We start from the raw sequence: 27,074 nt of genomic DNA, 5'->3' as shown, positions 1-27,074 counted from the left end.
GGGCCGCGGCTCCCACGAGGACATCCTTCATGCCCTGTCAGAGCACCTCGCCCTTGGCCTGTACTCCATCAGGCTGGGGCCGCCCGGTGATGAATGGCCCGCAGACCCCACCCCATTGTGACACATGGGAGGCTAGGCAGAGGGCCACAGCACTAGGGGCCCCTTGGAGCTGGACGTGACCAACCTGGACCTTGCTTCTCCGAGGTGGCCTGTCTCACCTTCGGCTCTCCAGCTGTCCTAGACGCTGGGGTGGATTCCCTTAGGAGCAGGGCTGTGGACTCTGGGTCCAGCACAGCCAGGTGACTGAGCACAGGTGGACGCATACCTGCACATCCATGGGGCAGCCAGGAGCAGGTGAGCCTGGAGCTGAGGGTGCAGAGGAGAAGGCAGGGGAGAGGGTGGAGGGGAAGGGAGACCATGGTGGACCTGCGAGGCCATGAGAAGGACTTGGCTTTTGCTCCTAAGGACGTGGGAAACCACTGGAAGCTTCTGAGGAATGGCGTGATCCGATGTACGTTTTTAAAGGATCCTCTGAGGGCTCTCAGAACAGACCTTTGGTGGGAGCAGAATCCTCCTGCGGGGCCGGGTGGTGGGACCCAGAGACAGCACTACCTTTGGGAGGTGGTGCTGACCAGATTCGCTGACCGACCAGCCGGGGGGCGTGAGAGAAAGGAGAGGAGGTGAGGATGGTCCCCAGGTGATCATTTGCCGTGACGGAGAAGCTGTGAGGACAGCAGGTGTGAAGGAAACGTCAAGAGTCTGTTCTTACAAACACATCAAGTTCAAGAAAGCTGCAGCAGGAAGCACATGCCCCATGGCGAGCAAGGAGGCCTCGAGCCCTGACTGTGTCTCAAAATGCTGCCATGCAGCAATAATAGCAAGCAGACTGGCTTCTCTCCATTTGTTATTATTTTTATATTTCTGCACATGCAAATGCAAATGCATCCACATTTGCCCCCATCCCAGCAGGATTACTCCCACCCTCTGCCTCTAGGGAGGGGCCACTGCTATGAGGCACCCAATGGATGCCAAGTGGACACTTGGAGAGGGTGGTCGAGGGGCCATGTCCAAGTTCAAGAGAGAGTCCTGGGCAGGACAGTGCACTTGGGTGTTACTGCACACAGCTGTCATTTTGAATATCATAATACCGTTAATCTGAATATCATAACCCAGTGTAGATGGAGAAGAGACCCAAGGAATGAGATCTGGGGCCCCAACACCAGGATTCAGCAACGGTGAAGGGGATGGAGAAGGAACTAATTGCACGGGAGGAAGAAAAGCAGGAAAGTGTGATGTTCAAGTGACGTCCAAGCTGTTCACAAGTCAGGTAAGATGGTTAGAGAAGTGACGGTTGGACTTAGCAACGTGGATGTCAGGAGTGGTCTCACAAGTCAAGTTTCGGGGGTGGAATAGGGACAAAAGTCTGATTTGAGTGGATCTGGGGGAGAACAGGGGAGGAACGGAAGGCATCAAATCTGGACGACTGGGGGAATTCCCTGGCGGCCAAGTGGTTAGGACTCTGTGCTCTCACTGCCAAGGGTCCGGGTTCGATCCCTGGTCAGAGAACTAAGATCCCACAAGCTGCACAGCATGGCCAAAACAAAAACCGAAAACAAAACCTGGATAACTGGGAGAGCACAGAATGGACTTGACATTGGAGGGATGACCCAGGGTCTTCTCTCTCTAAGGTGCAGAAGCTGATGGCAATGACTTGAGCAGGCAAAGAGACAAGGATCCTTGTCAAGAGACAATTTAGGGACAAGGCAGGGGGTCAGCCTTCCTAGGCACTCAGAGAGGGAAAGATGTCGGGTGATGGGGCAAAGATGCAGGCCGGAGAGGTGCTCACGGAAGTCCCTTCTTGTTGCTCATTTCTCATAGGAAGGAAGGTGTCGACTGAGCGATGGGTGGGGAGGCATTAGAGGTTTGAGAGATGGGATGAAGGGCTGTGCAAGGGAGGGCTCTGGGAACGGGCTGAAGAAGTACAGCATGATTATGACCAGAAAAGGGGGCCACGGGATGTTAGTGGTCAAGAGTCTGCAACGGGACCCATCGTCACAGGTGCGGTGGGTCCTCTGTCAGCCATGGCCAGCAGTGCAGGTAAAGGCTTGCAGAGAGGGAGAGCTGGACTTAACCAGCACCGGGCAGATGTTGCCAGAATAGTACAGGGAAGAGCATTCAAGGCTTGGAGCACACATGCAGAGGGACCCTGGGTGACAAGGAGGAAGAGGCACGGGGTGGGGGAGGGCAGTGCAAAGCTGGGGGGCCTGGTGGAGCTGAAGGAAGTTGAATCCTGGGTACGCGGGGGGTCAACTGGACAGAGAAGTGTTTGTAGTTGGTTGGAGACAGAATGTTTGCAATTACTGGTGAGATGAGGTCTAGGGCTTACGATGGGAGTAGAGCTTGCAGTCATCTACTGCAGTGTCACAAGCCACCCCGAAATGTAGGGACATGAGGGACAAGTTGTGCTGCCTTCCGCAGTGCTGTGGGCCAGCTGGCTGGGCCACTCTCACTCGGGCATCTCAGGTAACTTCCATCTCACCTGAGATACCTCTGTGTCTCAGCCACATAGCGACTGGAGCAAAGTCACCCAAGGCTGATGGGCTGGGCGTCTGGACAGATCACGCCCGAGACCGGCAGGGGGCACTCCGCTGGGCTGCGATGGACGTGCCTCCACGTGGCCTTTCCGAGGGGCTTGGGCTTCTCACAGCGAGACGGCCAGGTCCAGAGAGGGAGCCTCCCAAGACTGTGTGTCCCAGGAGACCCAGCAGGAAGTTTCTAGACTTCTTGGGGCCCAGCCTGGTAAGTCCCAGGACATCACCTCCTCCACACATGTCACTGATCCATCCCAGACTCAAGGGGAAAAGACTGGGCTCACTCCCTGATGTGAGGAGGGAGGGAGGAAAGGGTGGGTGGGCCCTCATGAAAGACCCCAGAGCCTGTCCTCCCCGCCGCCACCTTGAGCCCCGAGCCAGGGCACCACATGACAATGTCCTCCACACTCTTGGAAGCCACCCACGGTCTGTGAGGAACCCTCCAGCATCTCTGAGGTGTTGCCAAGGGACCACACTCTTGACCCATCCTGAGTCTGTCTCTTACTTTGAGAGGCTTACCGCTGAGGGGTGGTATTCACACCTTACCACATGTGGCAAAAATTAACCAGTTTGTGCTTTCAACATTCCGTCTGGAAATCTCCGGAGCCCAGTCCACCGGTTCCTGAGATATATTTTCTGTTTTCATGGTGACACTGTTGTCAGACTTTCCAGCAGGACACAGCGGGGTCGCCTTTCTCCAGCCTCTGATAACAGCACCCCCGTCTTCCTCCAAGCCCCTCAGGCTTCGGTCCCAAAGTTGGGGCCACTTGTTTTAGGCTTTTGTGGTGGCCACGCTCCCCTTCCAGGTACCAACTTTGTCCTGATATCTATAGCTGAGTATCTACTGCGCCAAAACGTAGTGGCTTCAAACAGGATTTATTCTTACCTTTCACTTTTTTTTTTCAGCCCACTTTTAGGGGGCTGAGTGGACCGGGCTGGGTGGTCTCACGGGATATCTCATGTGTCATCATCAGACGGCACCAGGATTGGTGTCATCGGAGGGCTTGGTGCTCTGGGCGCTGGGATGGCTCATTACACGGCGGGCAGTTGGTGCTGTTGGCTGGGAGCTATGGACAGAAGTTCCCTCACCTGGCCTCCGCATGGCACAGGAGCCCCTCAGAGCGGAGCTTGGGTTCTGAGAAAGCGCATCCCACCTTCCGCTGCTCAGCAACTCACCAGGGCCAGCACAGATTCAAGAGGGGTTGCTCTGCCTCTTGGTGTGAGAAGAGGCATGCCCCACAGGGAGTGAAGGCACATGGGACAGCCACCTGTGGGGACAAGGGACACGATCCTTGGAAGGGAGGAGGCTGAGGAATTGGGACACTGGGGTGTTGGAAGGAACATCTCCATGGATATGAAATGCAACAAAAACAATGACACCTGTGGAGAGCAGGGAGCTGGACCTCAGAGACGCCAGCAACAAGGAGTGGGAAGTGAAAGATGAGTGTCAGAGCTGAAGTCTTAGGAGGAGAGAGGAAGGATGGGCAGGATGGGCAATAAGAAGCAACGGGTCCTGTGACAGAGAGAGGAGCCCTGTTGGGGGAGCTGGGCCGGCACGGAGAGCTAGGTTTCATTTAGTAAATAGAATTCGGAGAGCATCACAAGTGGCGTTGGGGAAACAAACCCATTGCCCGTGGGTTCTGGATGATACCATGGAAGGAGGTCAGGCTTTTGGGGGAGGGTGGGAGATGGCATCAGGGTAGGGGCACCAGGGCTACATGGGAGGAAGGGTGGCCTGGGAGTCCTGCACTTCCTGCTGTCACAGACATGAACAGGGACAAGGGGCAGAGATTTGATCTTGGCTCCAGGGAAGATGACAGTGGGTGAGTGTTGGGGGGAGAGAGAGGGAGGCAGCCAGTGATGGTGGCATGGAGCCGGGGAGGGGAACTTGTCGGAGATGCTGTCACATTGTCGCATTGCATCCCCAGGCTTGCAGGTCTCAGCTTCCCAGAGAGACTTTAAACTTCTCTTGGACATGAACCTGCCACTCGTCCTGCCAACCTCACCATGGCCAGTCCAGTGCCCTGCAAGAAGCAATGCTGCGGAGACCCCTGATGACAGGTGGGCGTGTTCCTGGGATGCCCTGTGCCTGTCCTGCTGGGATGCAGACCCCCTTGTAAATTACAGGACATTCCTGGGAGGAGGAGCCTGGACCAGTGTCGAAAGATGGAATCTGCTGAAAGAAAGACGACCCGATCTTATTCTCACTGGTCCCAATCAGAGACAAACATTCCACGAGTCTCTTGATTATCTGTCGGGTTCCAAAGCTCGTGGGATTTGGAAGGAAGAAAACCCACTGTCTCATGGTTGATGGAAGAGGCAGGCCCACGGGAAGCTTGGCATAGCTCAGGACAGTTTCTGGAAGTTTCCAGCCTCAGGTTGCCTCCTGGTGTTGAGCGGATAGCCTCTATGGACCACCGGGTTCTCCCTAAACTCCCATCACCGGAGAGTGGCCCATGGGGCAGGGCACCTCCTGTATCACAGGGGAAAGTGTGCCCTTGGGGTCAGGAGCATAGACTCTGAATCCCAGCTGTCCCGGCCAACCCCCACCCTGTAACTGCACACACGTGACTCAGGACAGGGACCTTCCCTCCGACTAGGTTACTCTACCCGCAAGATGGGGGGCAAGTGGGGGTGACGAGCCCCTGGGTTGTTGTGAGTTAATATTTGGTGCTTAGTGCAAGAGTGTTACTGGCTGAATATGTCTCCCCAAAATCCACATGTTGGAGCCCTAACCTCCCAGTATGATAGCATTTGGAGGTGGGACCTTTGGGAGGTGACTAGAATTAGATGAGGTCATGAAGGTGGGACCCAGGATGTGACCATCCTTCATCATTCCCCATCAGCTCTCTGGCCCCCGCCCTCTGACAGGCCTGGACCCCCAGGGCCCAGGGTCCCTCACTGATGAAGGAACAGGACAGTCGCCTGCATCTGAGACTTTGCACACGAATCAGTCAGGCACCGCCATGACCTGGAATTGTTCCAAGAGCTACAGTGAGCAATGGGGGAGAAAACACAGACAGAAGTCTCCTTCACACCAGCCCGCTGTTGGCACTGCCCGGGAAGGAGGAGGGTGGGGCTGCAGGGAGGCGAGCATCCACCTCCTCCAGGACAGGCTGCTGTCTCACTGTCGTTTTATGAGCTGGGGGTGTGAGAGCTGAGATGGCAGAGGAGGTGGGACAAGTGTCAGAAAAGAGGAGCCTGCGATCTACGGGGAGCGTGACAGTTTCCAAGGCTCTTTCACCTGCTTGTTCTCCTTAACCCCCACCACAAGCTCAACAGACAGGCAGCATGACGCCCCCATTTCACGGAAGAGGAAACTGAAGCCCAGGGGAGGCAGGTGTCCCATCAAGGAACCCAGAGACCACCAGGGCAAAGGCAACTGGCCCCAGGGTCTTTCTGGACTTGAGACGCCTCTGGTGGGCACCAACTTTTCTGTCTGACCTCTAACTGTGGCCTCAGCTTTGCTCTCTGCTCAGAGAGATGCCCTGGGATGGATTCTGTGGGCCGGAGACCCGGCCAGGAAACGGGCTTTGCGGTCATGGCAAGGAGTGGGCATGGGGGCAGCTCTGGGGAGAATTCTGCTCCCAGAATCTCTTCACCACCTGTTGGACGTCTCAGGACACTGTCCGAAAGTGCTGGGCTTCCCTGGTTCAAGAGCAGAAGGTAGGGTTAGGGCTGCTTTCCGCTCTGGATCCCAAGCTCCCACCTTTTGCAAGCCGTGTGGCCCCTGATGTGGTGCCTTAACCCAGCCAAGCAGCCAGCCGGGCCTTCGGGCAAGTGTCCGTAAGCTCTAAGTCTCCCTGGAGGTTCTTCCGAGGCCCATCAGTGACCCCTGGGGCAGGAGAAGGATCTGTGAACGCCAGGGAAAGTGGGGCAGGGCGGGGAGCACAGGAAGGGGGCCCAGCCCAGCAGGGCCCCAACCTCCCTCCCCTGATCCTACCAGGGAGCTCAGAGGAGTGGAAATTACACCTCAAGAGGCCACCCAGCTGGAGGGAAGGGAGGTAGGGAGGGGAGCAGTGTCCTTCCAGATGCTTCCAGTGCCAGGGCCTTCCAGAGCCCAGGAAGGCAGGTAGAGGCAGGCACACAGGAGCAAGGGGTGCGTGCTCAAAGCTGGCCACGGGATCCGAGGACCCCAGCGGTGTGTGCAGCAATACAGAGCGATCCGCCTCCCACCCCTCTGCTGACCGGGACCCTCCAGGCGGGCCTGTCCTCCAGGGCTTCGGTCTGACCCAGGAGAGTAGGAAATCTGTCTGTGACTCTTTGACAGGTCAGGACACTTCATTGCAGAGAAGGAAGGGACCAGTCCCCCTCACCCTGGGAGATGGTGACAAAGGGTTAGACAGACACTGGGGTCCTCAATGCCAGTCCATAACACTTTCCTCTCTACCTCCTGCTTTGTCTAAACTGGGCCTGAACCCAAAATACGGGTGAATCCCCAGACCCACCAATTTATTCTAGTAATTCATTCTGTGGACATAACCTGATGCTTTCTCCAGGCAAGGTGGTAAGGCAACATGGTAGATACAGTGCAACCATTGGCTAAAGGAATAAAGGACCGGAATGGAAAGGAAAATTTAAAAAAAGAATGTATATATATGTGTAACTGAATCACTTTGCTGTACAGCAGAAATTAACACAACATTATAAATCAACCATACTTCAATTTTTTTTAAATTACTTTGTATTTGGCTCAAGAAGTAGCATGCTCACTGAACTTTGTCATTCCACAATGGACTGACCCAGAACAAAATCAGAGGATCTGCCTGTAACTAAAATTGAATGGTCTTTTAGCCACTGGTCCTTCGAGCCGTCAGCTGTTGGCTGCAAATTCAGACTGAGCCCCCTCTGCTCACATCTCCTGGCCGGGGTCCAGCATCCAGGATCGAGGCAGGTAGCAGGCACACACTTTGAGGCAGGGACACTGGTGTCCTCTCTTATTTTAAAAAGTGAATCAGCAACAATAACCACCAGCTGCTGTTTAGGACAGTGGCCTGGCCCTGCCCACCAGGTGCTCACCATCTAAGAGACGGGGCACAGAGACAGCAATCGGAAGCATTGGGGTGACCAGGAGGGACACCCCCATTCTGAGGGCAGAGGGTAGCAGAAGTCAGGGGAGGCTTCCTAGGGAAGAACCTCAAGCCTGAAGTTGGAGCTTGACGGTTAACTTGAAGGAAAACTCCATTAGCAGTTGGGCTGGGCTGTCGTATTCATTTTCTATTGCTGATGTAACAAATACCCCAAACTTGGTGATTTAAAACAAAACAAGTTTATGACCTTACAGTTCCAGAGGTCAGAAGTCCAACGTGGGTCTCCCTGGGCTAAAATCAAGGTGTCGGCAGGGCTGTCTTCCTTCCGGAAGCTCCAGGGGAGAATCTGTTTTCTCACCTTTTCCAGCTTCTGCAGGCGCCCACATCCCTTGGCTGGTGACCACTCCTCCACCTTCAAAGGCAGTAAAAGTAGGTTGAGTCCTTCTCACACAGCATCACTCTGAGCTCCTCTCCTGCCCTGTGGTGACATCGGACCCGCCTGGATCACCCAGGCTAGTCTCCCCATCTCAAGGTCGGATGATTGGCAACCTCAATCCCATCCACAACCTTAAGCCCCCTTTGCATGTAAGGTCACGTGTTCACAGGCTCTGGGGATGAGGGCCAGACAGCTTTGGGAGAGGAGAGCATTGCTACAGGTGTGTTACGGGAGTAGCAGATGTGTTGGTAAAGGAAGACCACGCCCAGAAGCTGGAGGAAGGGAGAATTCGTGCAAGACGCATCCTAATTCTCAGTGGGATTCAAAATATATCACTTTACATGTATATAATAAAAGGTAAGAATAATAATGACAACTATAGTAAGGGTTCACCCTGGGTCAGGCACCATCCCAGCATTGTTGCCAGGCCGTCCATCAGCGAACCTTGAGGAGATATCAGAGCAGCTGGACAGCGGGAGAGAGGCCCACAGCACCTCCAGGAAGTGTGACCAAATGAGACTTTTCCCTAGAAACAAACTTAGCTGGGGGGCCTCAGCAAGAGGGAGATTGCTGTGATCAGATATTTGTTTTAGACTCAAGCAATTCCATTAAGTCCAACCTTTCCACGTAGGGGTTAATGGTGTATCAAACAGCCATACCTGGGCGCTGATGACTATGTTTCATCAAAGCTGGCAAACCATAAAAGGCACTGTGTGCATTGAATTTCAGTTCCATAAACGGATCTAAAACTGATACCCACCTTTGCTGACATCCAAGATCAAGTGCCCTTACTGCACTAATTTTGTTTCCTTGGGATTTCAGACTGTTGCTGCAGTCTGATCCATCTGCCTCTTTGGATTCAGAGCAAGCCGCAGGTTCCTTCAGATGCTGAGCCCAGCTGGGCGAGGAGCTGGGACCAGCCTGCCCAGGAATGACGGGACACGCAGCCCTCACGTTTCTTCCAGGGCCCATCCTGCATCAGGAGAGGGGTCTCCTGTGCAGGAGGGTCAGGGGTCATGGATCCACAAAGGGACATCAAGAGCCAGTCCTCCCTTTGCCCAGCCCCCGATTAGCAACAGCTGACGTTCACTGAGCATCTAACATGATTTAATCTGATCCTCCCAGCAACAGAGGAACACAGGACTGTTATTATCACCATCTTCATGTTACTTAAGGTGAAACCAAGACTCAAAATTAAACAAACACAGTTAAGACCTGAGTTCAGATTTCGTAGTCTAGTCCTCAGAATGCAAGTCTGACCACTCTGCAGAGAATCCCACCTGGCTGAAGGGCACAGCTATCTAGCGGGACACTTCTTATTTATCCTGTGTCAAAGTGCTTTGCAAGGGAAGTGTCTGTCCCTTCTATTCATTCATTCAATAAATGTTTGTTGAGCACCTGCTATGTGCCATGCATTGTTCTGGGGGGACGGGATGGCAAACAAGACAGACAGTTGCCCTCACAGGGCTTACATGCAAAATTACACCACTTACCATTCACCTCTGGTGGGTCCCTTTGCTGTGACTCTTCCACATGATGTCAGTTCAGCTCAATGTGTCACTGAATATTCATGAAGCACTGACTGTGCACCAGGCACTGGAGTAGACACACTGGTCCTATAACTATGGAACAGGGTCCTGCCCTCCAGGAGCTCATCAACTGGGTACTGACTCAGCGAGGACCCTGTGCCAACACAGAACCTGGAAGGAAGGAGGTCATTCTTGAAGAAGCGATGGCTGTTATTAGAATGATGACCCTCGTCCTCACGTTCTGCATCAGGGAAACGGCTAAGTGGATCACCCAGGGCCATCAGCAAGTTGGTGCTGAAGCTGTGTATCAAAATAGCTAGAAGCTGCCATGTGTCAAGGATGTGCTGTGTGCCAGGCACTGCGTTAACGCTTCACCCCTCTGACCCCAGCAGTGACCGTTAGATCTGTACTACTGACCCATTTCCCATTGCAAGCCCACAGTGGTGACGTCCGGGTCCATGGCTTCTGCCCTCACTCACTCCCCCAGTGCAGGCACAAGCCAGGGACCTCCTGGGTGGACGACAGGGTGACTCCAGGAGGTACAGGGAGCTGGAAGTGGGATTCCTTACTCCAAAAGAGAAAAGGTAGCCTTCCTTGGGCCTCTGGTGACAATCAGTAGCATTAACAAAATTACCAGCAATTAGCTCCTAAAACCATGACAGTAGCATTAACAAAATTACCAGCAATTAGCTCCTAAAACCATGAGCACCAAGATGCATTAAATCCTAATCGTCTCTGCGATTCAGGCCATGTGAGCTGAGACCCAGCAGCTGGAGGAGACCGCAAGAACGTGGCTTCAGCTGCCCCCAGGTCTGGTGACCCCCAGTCAGCCCCTCCCGCTGTGATGGGGACCCTCAACCCCTCTGGGCAGTGGGAACGTGCCCACATAGCTCTCCCTTCTTCACACCTCCACCCTCACTGTCTCGGGCCACAGTCCGGCCACAATCAAGTTCCAATTAACCACTTGCCCCAAATTAGATGGGGAGACTCCACGGACGAGAACTGACGGATGGGGTGCAGAGCAGAGAGCTGCCCTTGCCAGTCATGTTTGCTGCCTGCTATGTGATTGCTCCAGCCTTCCCTCACTTAAGGGCTGGCATGAGAGGGACCGAGCAACCAGGCAGGAGCCTCCGCATCACCCAGTGCCCCAGGAGGTCCCCGGGCCACTCAAGCTGAGCCCTGCCTGCCTCCCTCCATCCCCACCCCACCTGAAAGGGACTGAGGGATTAAGAGTCTGAGAGGGACCAGGGGGCATTTCTGTTGTCCCCCCAGGCCTGTCACCTTCCTGCATCTCCAACCACATGAGGCCAGATGGGGGAGAAATACAAGGGCACTAAAGGCAGCAGCTGCCAAGTGTCCACACTTGACTGCAGAGGCTCAGTTCAAAGTCAACACACCTTCCCTCACTTAGTCCTTCCACAAGGCTATACGTAAGGCACTATGGGTGCCCGTCTCTTATACGTGGGTACACTGAGGCTCAGAGTGGGGTGGTGACTTCCCCAGGGCCACACAGCTAGTAACTCTGAGCGCCATGATTTAAACCTGGTCTCTACAGCTGAGATCCTTAAGCCCTCTCCTATCCTCTCCCTCTTCCATAACTGAAATAAATATTTGGAGCCTTTACACTGTGCTTAGAACTGCACACCCACTCACCATTTGACCTCACCGCATCCTGTAAGGTGGGCACCATCTCTGAGGGCATTTTACAAGGAGACTGAGAATTAGGCAGACTACCTGCCACCCTGAAGTCACACAGTCCAGAGGGGACAGCCGGGATGGAGCCAGTCATAGGATCGTAAATTCTGATGGCTCTGCAGAACAAGAATGCCTTATTCGCTGCCCCATCCGGCACGTGTTGAGTTAACACGGAGGCCTAGTGCCCAGGGAGAATTTCATTTACCTCCAGAGAATGTGGAATGAACGGGGCTAAGGTCAAGCCTCAGAGGCCCCCTTAGATGTGGGGTAACTTAATCTCTCTGGACCCCAGTGTCATTATTTGTAACATGGGACAATACTACCCATTCATTGAGAAGATAAACTGAAAATATAAAGTGGAGAATGTATGCACAGTGCCTGGCAGGACGCAAACTCTCAAAAAATAAGCTCTTCCTTCTACAGCAAAAAAGCAGAAAAGTCAGGTTCTGTGCAGAAAAAAAGGATCTAAAACTCCCAGTCAACTTGCTGTAAAATTCAGCTCTCTTGCCTTAGAGAAGGGAAGTGTGTTTAGAAGATGTGGTTCAGACACCATCTTACAAAGCCGTGTCCCAGGGCTGAGTCATGAGTTGCAGGGCCCAAGGTCCAGACAGGGCCTTGGCTGCCCACGCAGGACTGAGAGCCAGTGGGAGACCCAGACCCCAGGGGAGGCAGACAGGTCACCGCAGGCCGACACATGGCAGCCTCAGGGCTCTCTGAGCCGGGAACAAGTCCCACGCCCGGCAGTGCCCGCTCCCTGCTGCACCAGGCTGTGTCTCTGTGGCAACTTAACCTGCAGGCCCCAGCACCACCACATCTCCAGCCTCGAACCCCAAACAAAGCTGAACCTGGAGTAGCCGAGCAGATGCTTAGGTCCCGGGCAGCCTGAAGAAAGCCATCAGGCCAACACTCCAAGCTGGGGGAGAGCCCGGGACCAGAGGGAGGCAGAAAACCTAGAGTGATATCAGGGTCTTGTGAATACCAGCCCGTCCTGCAGTTCCTCATCCAAAAGCATGCATGTAGATCTTCCAGAATGAGCATGCAGGTCAAATGAGATAAAGAACCATCCAGCTTGGTTACTGAGGAACAATAGCCCGGCATGACCTCAAGTCCAACAATAGGGGAGTGATTCAATTATAACACAACCGTGAAAGAAAAAGCTCTCCTGCATTAAATATAGAGTTGGAGGAGGATAATGTCCCTAACAAGTATATACATATATTATTATTTTAAAGTGATATCTTCCCACCCAACTATTTTATTTATTTATTATTTTTTTAGATGTTGGGGGTAGGAGTTAATTAATTAATTAATTGATTTTGCTGTGTTGCGTCTTCGTTTCTGTGCGAGGGCTTTCTCTAGTTGTGGCAAGGAGGGCCACTCTTCATTGCGGTGCGCGGGCCTCTCACTATTGTGGCCTCTCTTGTTGCGGAGCACAGGCTCCAGACGCACAGGCTCAGTAGTTGTGGCTCACGGGCATGGTTGCTCCGCGGCATGTGGGATCCTCCCAGACCAGGGCTCGAACCCATGTCCCCTGCATTAGCGGGCAGATTCTCAACCACTGCGCCACCAGGGAAGCCCCCCTAACAAGTATATTTTAATTTCTGTATTTTATGTTGTGAGAGAGATCCTACATGCAAGAATCTGTGTCATATATGTGTATAGTTTGTGATGAGCATCCCTTAAGAAGGTCATGGTTGCCAGTACAGTCAAAGACCCTGGTGCTGCCCTTTGGTTATAATCCCCTCCCAACCCCAAAGAGACACCCAGCAGCCTAAATTTTGTCATTCTCTCCCTTTTTCCACATATGTATGTATTACTCCACAATATGTCGTTTCATTTTCTAGGCTTCGAATTTAACATGAATGGGTGGCATTTTTATGTTCTTCTGACATGCTTTTATGACCAACATTGTTTTCCGTGCTTTTGTGTGCCCTGTAATTCCATCACTTCCACACTTGGTGTAATGCACCACAATGTATTTGGCCATGCTACTCTTGATGGGATGTTTGAGTGGGCTCCTTTGTTTTTTTCCATTCCAGCTAAGACTGCTGCTACCATTTGTGTGTCCTGGAGTTTCTCTGGGATTAGGTGTATGGATGAGAGCTTACTGGTTTGTAAGGTAAGTGCATCTTCAAATGCAGAGAAGGGCAAACTGTTTCCCACAGGGTGCATACCATCTGCATTCCCACCAGCAATGAATAAAGACCGCTGTTTTTTCATGGCCTCCCAATTTCTGGCATTGTTGTCAGTGTCCCAGCAAAAAAGTAGATTGTTCCATGAAGAGGCATTAATGAACAGACTACTTCACAAAGAGTGGGCAGGGCTAAGAGAAGGAACAGAGGTGGTGAGGCAGCAGGGGACTGGCAGAGCAGGAAGCCGGTACCACCCCTAGGGGTGAGGGGATAGGGGAAGGCATGTGGCCAGAGCCCAGCAACAGGGGAGCAGGGAGGAAGGCTGGTAGGAACTGTAGGTGTGGAGAAGGGCAGCTACAGCAGGGAGGAAGCAAAGAAGTCTCCTGGGCTCTCTCCCACCTCCCAGCCTGGGCTAATCAGAAGCCAACAGTGATGGAGCCCACGAGGGCCAGTTGGAAGGGCACAGAGTAGGGCAGGAAAATAGCCAGTCCATCAGACTTCTATATTTGTACCTATCTGTCAGGGGTGATATGGTCTCTCACTTTGATTTTAATTTACTTCCATGGTTACTAATAAGGGTGGGCATCTTTTCATAAGTTTTCTTGGAAATTTATTAATATTTTTCTACAAAATGCCCGTTTGTGATATTTGCATGCTTTTCCTATTGATTTGCAGGATTTCTTTGTGTCTTGAAGGTACTAATTCTCTATCAGTTAATGAGTAGTAAATACCTTCTCCAGTTGGCAGTGTGTCTTTTGCCCTCTTTATGGTACCTTTGGATAAATAGAAGGACTTAGATTTTCATATTGTTGACTGCACTGACCTCTTCCTTGATGATTCATTTAATAGTGCGTGTATGTTTATTTTGTGGGTTTACATTCATTTTCCTATATGCTCTTCTAAAAGTCTTAAAGTTTTGTTTTTCACTTTCATGTGCTCAATCTAGCATGTATTCTTTATTTCTGTGAGTTCCATGAAAGGGTGAGCAGATGATATCATTTTTTCACAAGAATAAACCATTGGTGCAGCATTATTGATGTACTGATTGATAGATTAACCCTTCCTTTCTCCACTGATCAACAAGGCCACCTCTGCAATATATCCTTTTGTCTGTTGCTTTGATAAGACCATAATGTCTTGATTTCTATGTTTTTTAAATAAATCTTTGTATCAGAATGAGAGAGTTCCCACATTCTATATTTCTTTTTCAAGGGCATTTTGGCTGTTTTCTTTCATATGAAGTTTGAAATCACAGGTCAAGTTCCACATGGCACCCTACTGGAATTTTGGTTCAAATTACACTGCATCTATAGGTCAATTTGAAGAGAATGGACATGTTTATAATATTGTCTTGAATTATCCATAGCTATGCAATATTTCTTAATTTATTTAAGTAATTTAAAGAAGTCTCCAACAAAGTTTCAAAATTTTTAGTACAAAGATCTTGCATAGCTTATATCAGGTTTATTCTTAGTCTCCCTTTATTGACATTGCTATTAGTAAATTCTATTTATTTAGTTTAAATGTTTAATTCATTGATGTTGGTGTGTAGAAATGTAATTAAATTTTATATTTATAACATATCCAGTAATCTTACTAAACTGTCTAATTAACTTGTACAATTTGTCTTTACATTATTTTGGATTTTTCTAAGACAAGCATATCATTCTGGACACACTGACAGTTCTATAGTACTTATTCCTTCTGATCTGTTTATTTTTATTTATTTTTCTTGTCATAGTGCACTGCTTAGTTCCTCCAATACTGTGTTGAGTAGCAGAAGGGATAGCGAGCATTTGTGGCTTGAAAAAATGCTTCAAGTGTTTTGTCACTGGATATGATATTTGCTAAAGATTTCTAGATTCTGCATTGCTGCTCTGGAGTTTGAGTAAAATGAGCTTCTATCATAAAAGAGCATTGAATTTAAGTAAACCCTTTCTATACATGCATTAAACTGAATGTATCTTTTTTCCCTTTAAGCTGTTAACATGGAAGAAATAAATTAATATATTTTCTGTTTTGCTTTTTGGAATAAAATCAACTTAGTCACAATAGGTTATCTGTTTTATACTATGCTGCTGTATTTGGTTAGCATGTTTTTAGTATTTTTGCATCCATGTTCATGTTTGAGATTAGCCTATAATTTTCCTTTCTCAAACTGTCCTTGTTTTGATATCAATATTATATCCTTATCATATGTTAATTTTGTAAAACTATTCCCTGAAAACATTGGTGTAAGAATAAAAATATTTTTTTAAATGTAAAACCCAAATGTAAAATTGTCTGGGTCTGGTGTGCTTTTTATAGGAAGATAAAGAACTAAATTCACTTTCCTTAATGGTTATAGGAATATTTAGATGTTTCATTTTTCTTTAGTCAGTTTTGGGAATTCATACTTTCTAAGGATTTTGTCCATTTTGTATGTTTTCAAATTTACTGGCTCAAAATTGTTCATGATATTCTCTTATGAACATCTACCCTTTCCATGAAATATTAGGGAATAAAGTGGTCAAAAATAGCCTGTAAAATATACCAAATTACACATCAAAAATATAGGAGTATTTATTGCTAGAGTAATTACTCCTGATTTATTAATGAGCTTTGTTTTCTTCTTTATACTATTTTATATTTTCCAACTTTCCATAATGAACAAGTATTGCTTTTAAAACCAGAGAAAACACACAAATATGATTTGTTGTCGAAAAAAGATAAAAATATTTAAGAAAAGTAAAGCTGGATTATTATTAAACAATATTTGCTCACTTTCCTCTCTGTCTGTTCTTAACTCTCCACCACAGGCCCTACCCCATCCTCTGGACCTTTCCCTTCCTTCTCCCTTCAACACCCTCCTGATGGCTGTCCATTGCCCTGGCCACCTTGAGTGATCAGTGGAAACTGTACCTTGAGCAAAGGTACTACTCCCTTCTCCCTCCCCACCATCTCCCTGTTGGCCAGATCTTGGGGCTTGTTCTTTCCCTGGTCTTGCTTCAAATCTCATGAGAGCTCCAGATCTAGCCTGTTTACTCTCAGATAATACAAAAGGCTTCCAGTCACTTTTGGTCACAAAAACCTGTCACTTCAGTAATGAAAAGTCCAATATGATTTAATAGTCAAAACTCCAAGCATCATTTAAGGTTAAAGGCCCCCATTTCCAGCCAAGACCAGCTTGATGGCCCAGCCTCTTCTGTCACACTCCTCGCCCTGGGTGCTAGCTGTGCCTTCAGACACCCCTCTGACCATAGCCAGAAGTCAGGTAGGAGAGGCAGGAAGCTTCTCACATATCTAGGACCAATGTCAGCAGGCATTGCTTTCTCCCAGCCATGGACCACCCACAGATGATCAAAGCAGTGGCCACTACTGGAACTCATTGTGGGTCCTTCCAACGCCCTCAAGGGAACAAGTGCCGATGTAATTCATGCAATTTATGTGGTTCAGAAGATGCATTTCCCTCTATTTGGACATTTGTTTGCATCCCCATCCCCAAGAACTTGGATGTCTACCCCACCTTGTGCTTTCCTTGCATTTCCAGGGAGACGTCCTGGATGAGATTTTAAATGTCTCTGCAGTGTCTACATCTGATCTGGGAGAAACACTATGACATCCTTTCCCCTATTGTTGGTGGTCGTTCACCTGCCCCCACAGTCAGGGGGCACATGTCAAGCTCTCTAAGTGGCCAACTTGAAGACCCCTCCCTACATGCAAAGTGAAGATATATGAAGGTCCCTGCCACCCCACCCTCAGGAAGTGAGACTCATGGCTAACACCTCTTGGGTGTTTTTAGGTGTTTAAAACTCAATATGTCCAAGATTGAATTTCTCTCTTTCCTGCTAAACACTGGCTCCATCCATGTCCCTCCCCATCTCAGTTGATGGTGACTCTTTCTCTGGTTATGTTTGGGGGTTCATCCCAAACTCCTCTGTATCCCTCACAATCTCATCTAGTAGGAAATCCAACCTTCAAACCATGTTCAGAATCTCACCACATCTCACCATCCCAGGGCTGTCACCTGGTCCAGACCACCCGGCTCTCACCTGATCTTCCTGCTTCTGCCTTTCCTACACTCTGTTCATACATGAGGCTTGGAGATCCTTGAGAAAAGCCCTCCATGGCCCTCGCCATTGCAAACCTGACAATGGCTCCCCATTGCCATCAGGGAAAAAGCCAAATCCAAAATTAGCCTCCAAGCTCTCCTTGTGTGGCCTCATCACCTGTCTGACCTCACCTTCCCATCTTCCATCTTGGCCAATCACACTGGCTCCCCTGCTCTGCCAACTTTGCCAGGCCTACTCCCTACTGGGGGATTTGCATGAGATGTTCCCTCAGCCTGGAACAGCCTCCTTCAGACAGCTCCTGGGCTAATTCTCTCACCTCCTCCTCCTTCTTCCTTCAATAATCACCTTCTCAGTAAAGTCTGCTCCGACCACTGCATTAGACATTGCTTCCTTGTCCCTTCCCCACCCCCAACACACACACACAGAGGCACGCACGCATGAGCCCTCCCCACTTCCTTACCCACAGCATATACTTCATCCTAACTCACCAGATAATCTAACTCCTTGTTATGTTCACCAGCAATTAACGACCTCTCCCCTTATGGGATGTGGGCTCCAGGAGGCAGGACCTTGGTCTACTTTGTTTACACGTGAATCTCTCATGCCCACAATGCCTGGCCCATGGCAGACTTTCAATTCCTGTTGGAATCAATGAACTTTCCCCAGAGAAAGCCTTGAACCTCCCAGTCAGCTGAGGCTGAAAGCAGGTCCTCGGAGCTTCCACCTCACATCCAGAGCCTCACTTTGGCATGTGGCCGCAACCAAAACTCAAGAGGGAAGATTTTCTGAGATTGCAGGATGACGGATGCAGACACTGCTTCAGGGGAGCAAAGCCCTACACCAGCAGCTGCTGAGGCTGGAAAGTGTCGGCCCCAGGGGGCAGAAGTGATAGAGGAAGCCCCTTTGTTGGTTGACCCTGAAGCCCTTTCCCCTCCAAGGTGGTTGCCCCTTCTCCCAATTCTTCCCCACTCGTGGCATTGCATCCCACACAGTGCCGGGGAGAGTCTTACACTCCAGGTTCAAAATGCCCCAGCCAGGAGGTCTCAGCCCCCAAGAGGCGGGAGGTGGGGTAGCGATCACTTATGCTCCCCCTGCCCCGAGTAAGGAGGTTTCCCACCACTGACCATCAGCCCCAGGGGCCTCCGTCAGGCATCTCCTGCCCAGATTGGAAGAAGATGCACTTTTTCCCTCCCAGACCCAACAGCCTCAGGAATCTTGTTGATGGAAAGCTGACTCACCCACTGGCCTCTTCAGGGGCTGTCTTGATAAGTGTCTGTAACATTCTCAACTTCTTGGTGATGGATCTCAGTGATAGCGTTGCGACAGGGATGGGTGCGCCATCTGGAAAATCATCAGTTCAGGTGTCATCCATCCAAGTCTCCTGAATGGCCCGGCCCGTCCTGCCTCACACCCGAGCTCCTAGCCCATGCAGGGTCATCAACTCCATCAGCCAGTGGAGGTACAACCACCAAGGCTCCACGCTAGAGGATAAGCTCCTTGGAGCCCCTAGACCTTGCAGGTGATTGGTGCTTTAGGAATTGGCCAATCTCTCCAGAGGGCAATCAGAAACCTCACCCTGCCTTTGCTGGAATAATCAGGGGAGACACTCCCTCCCCAGGGTGCCCCACCAATTTCTGGGGCGTGCAGGTGGAGCTCCCAACCCAGAGGAGGCCAGCCGAGCTGGGAGGTGGGGAAGGGGCTCGCCATCAACCTGGATTAAAGCTACCCGAAGGGGAGCTGTGAGGAGCAGGGCTCCGAGTCCCTGGCTGTACCACCCACCTGCTGGGTGACCCCCTCCCCAATCTTCAGTTATCTCATCTATAAAATGGGACAAGGCAATGCCTGGCTTCTAAGGGTGTTGTGTGAAATAATTAAGATAATACAACTGTACCAGTTATGGTTCTTTGGATGCAAAGTACAGCGCCTGACTCTGGCCAATTTAAGCATTTACTGGAGGATCAGGGACACTTGATTTTACAAAATGAGAGGGAAAAGTGAAGCACCAGATATCATAAAGGAAAGGAGCTGGATCACTTCCTGTCACCTGGGCAGCAGGAACATGCTCCCGAGGGTGGCTACAACCATTTTCCATTTTTGTGAGAATCAGAATTCTGGGAGAGAGAGTCTGATTGGCTGAGTCTGGGTCATGTGCGCACCCCTTGGCCAGGTGAGGGAGGGGCTTCTTGATTGACAGAGCCACCAAGGCTGTGTGCAGGTAGTGTGGGCTCATTCTACAAAGCAGGGTTAAGTTTACCAGAAGTTACAGGAATGGATGCTGGGCTGGTGGTGGGCAGCAGGTGTTACTTGCCCTCTGCAGGTGAAGGTCCTTCCTTGATGACCAGAGCTTTGTGGGTGGTCAGGGCAGGTGACCAATTCTTTTTGTACACTCCAAGCTTCCAAACCAGACTTTGGGAACATGGGATAGATTGAGTGAGGGGAGGAGAACATCCTAGTGTTTAGCCAACCCACCAAGATACTTGGGAAAACTTGCCCACATTAACCCTGAAAGGCAGGCCCAGCATCCTGATTCTATCTTCAAGCTGTGGGGGCTTTGAGCATTTTTGCATCTCATTTGCTTTCATTTTCTACCATTTCCCCTGACCATTGCACATAAGCCACCACAGGACAGGCAATACTATCTTCATATACGAACGTGTCCATATAAAGCCCTGTGCCTGACACATAGAAGGCACTCAATAAACGGTTCTTGCTTCCATTGCTGCTCCCCTTCCCCAAAGAGCAAGTGACTCGCATTAAGAAACAAAGCAAGGGGGCTTCCCTGGTGGTGCAGTGGTTGAGAGTCCGCCTGCCGATGCAGGTGACATGGGTTAGACCCCTGGTCCGGGAAGATCCCACATCCCATGGAGCCGTTGGGCCCATGAGCCATGGCCACTGAGCCTGTGCATCCGGAGCCTGTGCTCCACAACGGGAGAGGCCACAACAGTGAGAGGCCTGCGAACCGAAAAAAAAAAAAAAAAAAAGAAAGAAACAAAGCAAGACAATGGCCTGAGTGGCATTAAAACCCATTTTCCAGTGGAAAAAGTAGGGGTCTTGAATCCTAACCTGCTAGAAACTGGCTTCTCTGGCTAGAAACTGGTTTTTTTCTAGCCTAACTGGCTAGAAACTGGTTTCTCATTTCTCTAGACCTCACCAGCCTGGTGGGCTGGATTGCTCTGCTTTTCAAGCCAGCCTGGTGGGCTGGTGGGTTGAGAGTTGCGTTGAGTTGCCCCCTGGGGCCCTTTGCTGCCTGGAGCTGGTTCTCCCTCCTTCCCTCCCTCCCCTCCTCCTTTCCTCTCTTCCCCTCTCTTTCCCTCCCTCTCTCATCATCTCTATCCATCTCTCCCTCCCTCCCCAGCCCTCCCCCCTTCTTCACACCCCCAGCTCATCAACGTCCACGCCACGCAGCAGCTCAAATTTGCTCTGGGGTTCAGTGAAGAGAAAATCTTTAGAAGAAACAAAATAAGGTCTCCCAAGTAGAACCTGACCCATTTAGGTGACACTTATACTTCCATGAGCACAGAATATAACAAAGAGAACATCCCTGGACCTGGGAGGGGGAGTCTCAGCATCAAGTCAGATTTGCTCTCAAGAGAAAAGAAATCCGATGGAACGCCAGGCTGGGGCTGGATTGCTCTGGGTAGAGCTGAGGCCTCAGAACAAAAGCACCTTTCCCATTTCAGGTTTTGAAGTATCTCCTAGGGTTTCACCTAAGCAGGAGGGCAAGTTGGAGGGCTCCTTGAAATACATTCATTTCTTCTTTGCAGTGGTGGGTAAGATCTGGGGTACTGAGATCATACCACTAGGTTCAGATCCCAGCCTTTCTAGCTCTGGGACCTTGGGCCGTTTTTTTCAAAACTTTCTAAGCCTTAATTTTCTCATCTGTGAAGTGGGAATGATAACATACCTCCCTTGGAGGATTTTGTACAATGATGAATGTGTCAGCTCTCCCCACCCCTGGCCCTCGTGTGCTTGCGGAGGTGTACAGGTGCACATGATGAGAATCACCAAGGCATCCTCTTCCAGGTCTCTGATGGCTGCACCCACCTCCTCAGCCTCTAGGAAGTGAAGACTTAACTTATTACTTGGATGTGAAAAGAGAGGTTGAAGTTCTCACACTTGGTCTTCCCTCCATGATAGCCTGGGTTTCATGGCTCTCCCTGGGTCCATGGGCCCTAGCTGACTCCACAGGCTCTCCTGGGTCCATGAGTTCTCCCCAGTTCCACGGGCTCTCCCTGATTCCACAGGTCAATAAACCGTAAGTGCATCCTACCTCTTTCCAGGGACGCCAAGTGTTCACCCTGGAACTGGGCAAATGACCAGTAAATGGTCCCAGCATTGGGCCCACAGGGAGGCTAACAGGTCTCACCTGGGCCTTCCCCAGCCAGCTCACTCTAACCAGGGGACAAAGGCAATGTGTCAGCTCAGAGCCAGTGCCCAAGAGACCATATCTTGGACATTTCCCCTACTTTGCACACAATAACTCTGTGAACAGTGTGGGTCCCTTAGGTAAGGCTGGGAGGAAGGTCCACGCCATGCACCTGTGGCCCCATTGCAGGTCCTTCCTAAGCCCCTTCCTCCGCCCAAGGACTTTGACTCATGAATTGATTCAGGTATGGGGATTCTCAACCACAGAATTCAAGTCACAATTCAGACCTAGACCTTTATTTACTCATGTGTGTATTTATATCGGTTTACAAGTCAAGCAGACCTCAGTGGACTGACATTTGATTTTCATTTCAAGAACCCCGTGATCAATTAACCACAGCAAAGACCTCGGACAAGCAAACTGACCATTCTGCTTTCTGTATGTTCACTCCCCCTCCTTCTCCAACCGCTAAGTGTCTCCACCAGCCTCAGTTCTCCTGAGACCCTTCCCACCGCCATTGCTGTTAAGAGTTTTACAAATTACAGCCTGTGCACTTTCAGTGATGGGGGGCCTTCCCTCCTGATTTTGAGCCCAAGTTAGTATTAACCAGCAAGAAAAAGATTAGATTCCCTCTCAGCTGTGCAGGCTGGTGCATTAAATTACTTCTATAATGTGTTGAATGGTATCTCCCCAAAAGATGTCTCCCCAGTGCCCACAAATGGAACCTAATTTGGAAATAGGAGGTTACAGATGTAACCAAGTTCAGACGAGGTCATCCTGGATTGGAGTAGACCCTGATGCAATGACTGCTGTCCTTATAGAACGGGGAAGGTCAGGGGAGAATTTGGGAGAAAACAGGAACACACAGGGAAACCTGCCACAAGGGAGGTAGGGATTGGAGGGATGTGTCTACGAGCCAAGGACGGTCAGCACCCACCAAAAGCTGGAAAGAAGCAGGGGTGGACCCTTCTCTAGAGCATCCAGAGAGAGCACAGCCCTGCCAATACTCTCATTTTGGATTTCTAACTCTCCGCATTGTGAGAGGGTATTCCTGTTGTTTGCTGCATTTCTGATACTTTGTTACAGCAGCCCTAGGAAACTAGCACAGCACCTAAACCTCACAATACCTGCATCTGTAATTAGCAATTGAACCTGACATTAATTATGTTCTTCCTCCTTGGGTCACTGTCCTAGACACCCATTCCCACAGATATGCCTCCAGACTTTTTATGATAGAAATTAGCAAACTCCTACAGTTCTTGTGCAGGGTAAGCCTTCTGTTGCCATTTCACTTTGCAGTTGGTCCCCTGGGACATGCCAAGGTCTAGTTATCTGAGGACCATGCAGGGAATGAGGGGGTGATCCCTTTCTTTCCCAAGGAAGCTCTGTCTGTGTAGGGAGGGGTGGTGTTCTCCAGGAAGAACAGAAGAGCTTCATGAAACAAGGGCTGAGCCTGCTTCCTCAGGTTAGTTCCAAGGAGGGAACAGACTTCACGCTAACCAGAGGGCTGCAAATTCTTCCACATATTTCTAGTCCAATTTTTAGGTTTCCATTCTTTCCTGATCAGCACCCTGTGTTTTATTTTTATGGCCACGCCATGTGGCATGCGGGATCTTAGTTCCCCAACCAGGGATCGAACCTGTGCCCCCTGCAGTGGAAGAACAGAGTCTTAACCACTGGACCACCAGGGAAGTCCCAGCCTCCTGTGTTTCTGTGTGTGTGTGTGTTTTGTTTTGTTTTTTGAGGTACACGGGCCTCTCACTGTTGTGGCCTCTCCTGTTGCGGAGCACAGGCTCTGGATGCGCAGGCTCAGCGGCCATGGCTCACGGGCCCAACCACTCCGCAGCATGTGGGATCTTCCCGGACCAGGGCACGACCCCATGTCCCCTACAAAGGCAGGCGGACTCTCAACCACTGCGCCACCGGGGAAGCCCTCCTGTGCTTTATATACAAGACTTAGAGAAACTGAATTCAACTGATAGTGTAATTCAGAATTCTGCAGATCAAGCTCAAAGGGTTTTGTTGTTCTTGTTTCTTGTTTGTTTATTTGCTTTGCTATTTCTGCCAGCTGAAAGATAGATCCTAACAGCATGGTCATAGAATGTCATTGAGCTTTATACTATGCCTGGACCTGAATATTTGGAGTTTCGACATTCTTTTACCTTTAGTAATTCCATGTGGTAGAAAGTGGCCAGGCCACTCCTGCAGTCCTCAAATTGTTCACACATCACACGGCTTTACGATTGTACCGATGTGATCCCTCCATCTCCATATCTCTGCCTCACTCGGCACTGGATTCCAGGTCACTACAGGCAATAATTTCATTAGCTGCATACTATGGGCTGCTACATTTGCACCCCAGAATATTAATTGGACTTTGCCTGCTTCCCATCCCATCCTGTAGCCTTCATTTCTAACGTCTCCAACTGTTCAATCTTCCTTCCTTGTAGCCTTAGAACTCTCCTACCACATGCTAGACGAGCATAGGTCTGGCCAGGTAGAGATTGGCTTCCCAACCGCCCCTGCAGCTGGAAGTGGCATTGTGGCTAAGCCCACGAGAGTCAGCAAGCTTGATGTGTGCAGCTTCTCGGTCATGTGCCCCAAAAGAAAGAAAGATGATCACACTCCAGCTCCTCCTTCCTTCTTTGGCATGGCTTGGAAAGGATTTCATCTTAAACCACAAAGCCACATGTTGGGGATAGCAAAGTCTTCCCAACACTCACACCGTTACATGAGAGAGAATGCACGTTTGTCTTGTTTTAGCCACTCTGCGTTGGAGTCTCTGGTATAGCATCTCGGAGCTCATTTTGTAACTTATATAAACTCTAAACTCTGTCCCTGTCCTCAAGCATCTGTCATGTCCACTCCACTCCTGGCATCAATTTACGCATCAGAGTTCTTAGTTGCAAGCAAAGAAATGATGCCAGATAAAGTTGGTACATGCAAACATACATACACACACACACACGAAAGGTATCAAGTCTTCTCAAAGTCCATAGGGGGAAATAAAGGACCAAGCTTTAAATAAGGAAGAAACAAAAGGAGTTATAGAAGGCCAGGCAGGAAAAGTCATGAAGGAAAGCTTCCTGATCCACATGCCTACCACTGCCACTGCTGAGAAGACTAACACCCGAATTCTCCCCATGAGTGAGAAGCACTGAATGTAGATTCAACAGTCTGTGATTGAGCATCTGATTGGCTGAGAGTAGGTCATGTGTGCACCAACTGGCATCTGGTTGGCTGAAAATAGGTCATGAATACACCAGCTGCCATCTGATTGGCTGAGAGTAGGTCAAGAGCGCACCAGCTGGCATCTGATTGGCTGAGAGTAGGTCATGAATACACCAGCTGGCATCTGATTGGCTGAGAGTAGGTCATGAATACACCAGCTGCCATCTGGTTGGCCGAGAGTAGGTCAAGAGTGCACCAATTGGCATCTGGTTGGCTGAGAGTAGGTCATGAATACACCAGCTAACATCTGGCTGGCTAAGAGTAGGTCAAGAGCGCACCAGCGGGCTGTGTGGGAGCAGGGAGAGCACTGCCTCCCATCAGGTCCACACCCAGTGTGTGATTCTCTAAAAAGGAAAATCAAGATCCTACAAGGAAGCCGACATCTATCATGAAACAGTTTAAAGTACCCATTTCAGCACCCAGAGCCTCGTTCCACACATGAGAATCTCGGTAACTTTGGGAGCCAGAATGCCTTTGCTTTAGGAAAATAGGAAATATTGAAACCTCACAAGTTTTGACCCCACACATTAAAAAATTCAAAACAAGAAAGGCTTGGGGGTCTCAGCAAAGCAGCCATTCTGATGGGGGGGGCCTGCTGCCAGAAGAGAGCCTCTGGCTCGTTTCCCAAGAACTTCCTGAGGAAACCTTCATTGCTTTAGAAAATGTTCCAGAACCATGGTCTCGCCCTCAGTCTGCAAGCTAAGAAACCAAGAGCATGCCCAAGTTGCAATGTGTATCCTAGTGAACACAGTTGATAGGTTGTTTGTTTCTGACCTAAACACCAGTGTAATGGTTTACAGGGGTAACTAATGCAGATACAGGAAGCAGAATACTCTCACGTCTGCAGGACCAGCCCATTCTCTCCCTGGAGGAAGACTGACCAGGAAAGCCAATCATAACCAGAACGTTGTTTGCTGAGCATGGAGTCAGAACAAGGACAAATATGTAGCTTGTGAGAGCCCGAGGCTTCCATCTCATTGTAGAGATGGACTCTCCAAGGCCCTAGAACACCCCAAATCCACCTGGCAGCACATAACAATTCAGTCATTTGGAAAATATTTCTTGAGGGCATATCATGTGCTACAATCTGTCAGCCTTGGTGATAAAATGGCATGTTCAGGGGACAGAAAGAAGTCCATATGGCTGGGACACACTGAGATGTGAAAAGAGGGGTGGGGGAGGCAGGTGGAGGGAGGGCGTGCATGACTCTTAGGCCCAAGGAACTGGGTTTGAAATTTATCCTAAGGAAAAGGGAAGCCCACTGAACTTGATTTGTATTTCAAGAAATGGAAGGGAAAGCAGGCAGTTCCACTGGGAAACCATTAAAACAATAAAAAAAAACACTGGTTCAGCCTGGGGAGGAAGCCGTGGACAGGTTTGAGATCAATCTGGGGGAAGAGCTGGCATGACTCACTGAGAGACTGGGTGTGGGCTGAAGAGCAGAGAAGGAAGGAAGGACTTGGGTCTCCGACTTGAACCATAGGTACAAGGTGGTGCTATTGCTCAAGATGAGAAATGTGGGGTCTCCAGGGCACCTCCCTGACCTGCGTTCTCAACTTATTGAGAAATAAAAATAAGAAGTGGCCAATGGAGGTCAAACATGTCACTTTGATAGGGGACAATCAGAGAACTCTGCACCCCGGGGTAGAGTGCTCCTGAGAGAAGGAGGAGGATGGGTACCACTCTGAGCTCCTCCCACACAAGGGAGCCGCCCCCCTGGAGGTGCCTGAGAACTGGAGCTCCCCCACCTAGAGGGAGGCTCTGGAAGTGGGGAGGAAGTGCCCACCCCACCCGCTACCAACAAGGAAGATGGAGTGAAACTGGGTAGGGCAGTGAGTCTGAGATGCCAGCCAGACATCCAAACAGAGCCCCCCCACGAGGACACAGTTAAGTTTGGGCTGGAGGAGGCGTCTGGGAAGGACGGGCAAATCTGGACTCGTGCACACACGATGCTGTTCCAAGCTGTGACATCAAGTGAGATCCCCGGGGTAGAAGCACAGGGGGCAGCAGAA

Source organism: Lagenorhynchus albirostris, chromosome 2 (genome assembly GCF_949774975.1).
Source record: "Lagenorhynchus albirostris chromosome 2, mLagAlb1.1, whole genome shotgun sequence".
In the NCBI taxonomy this organism is placed as follows: domain Eukaryota; kingdom Metazoa; phylum Chordata; class Mammalia; order Artiodactyla; family Delphinidae; genus Lagenorhynchus; species Lagenorhynchus albirostris.
Note: the sequence above shows the minus strand (reverse complement) of the source record.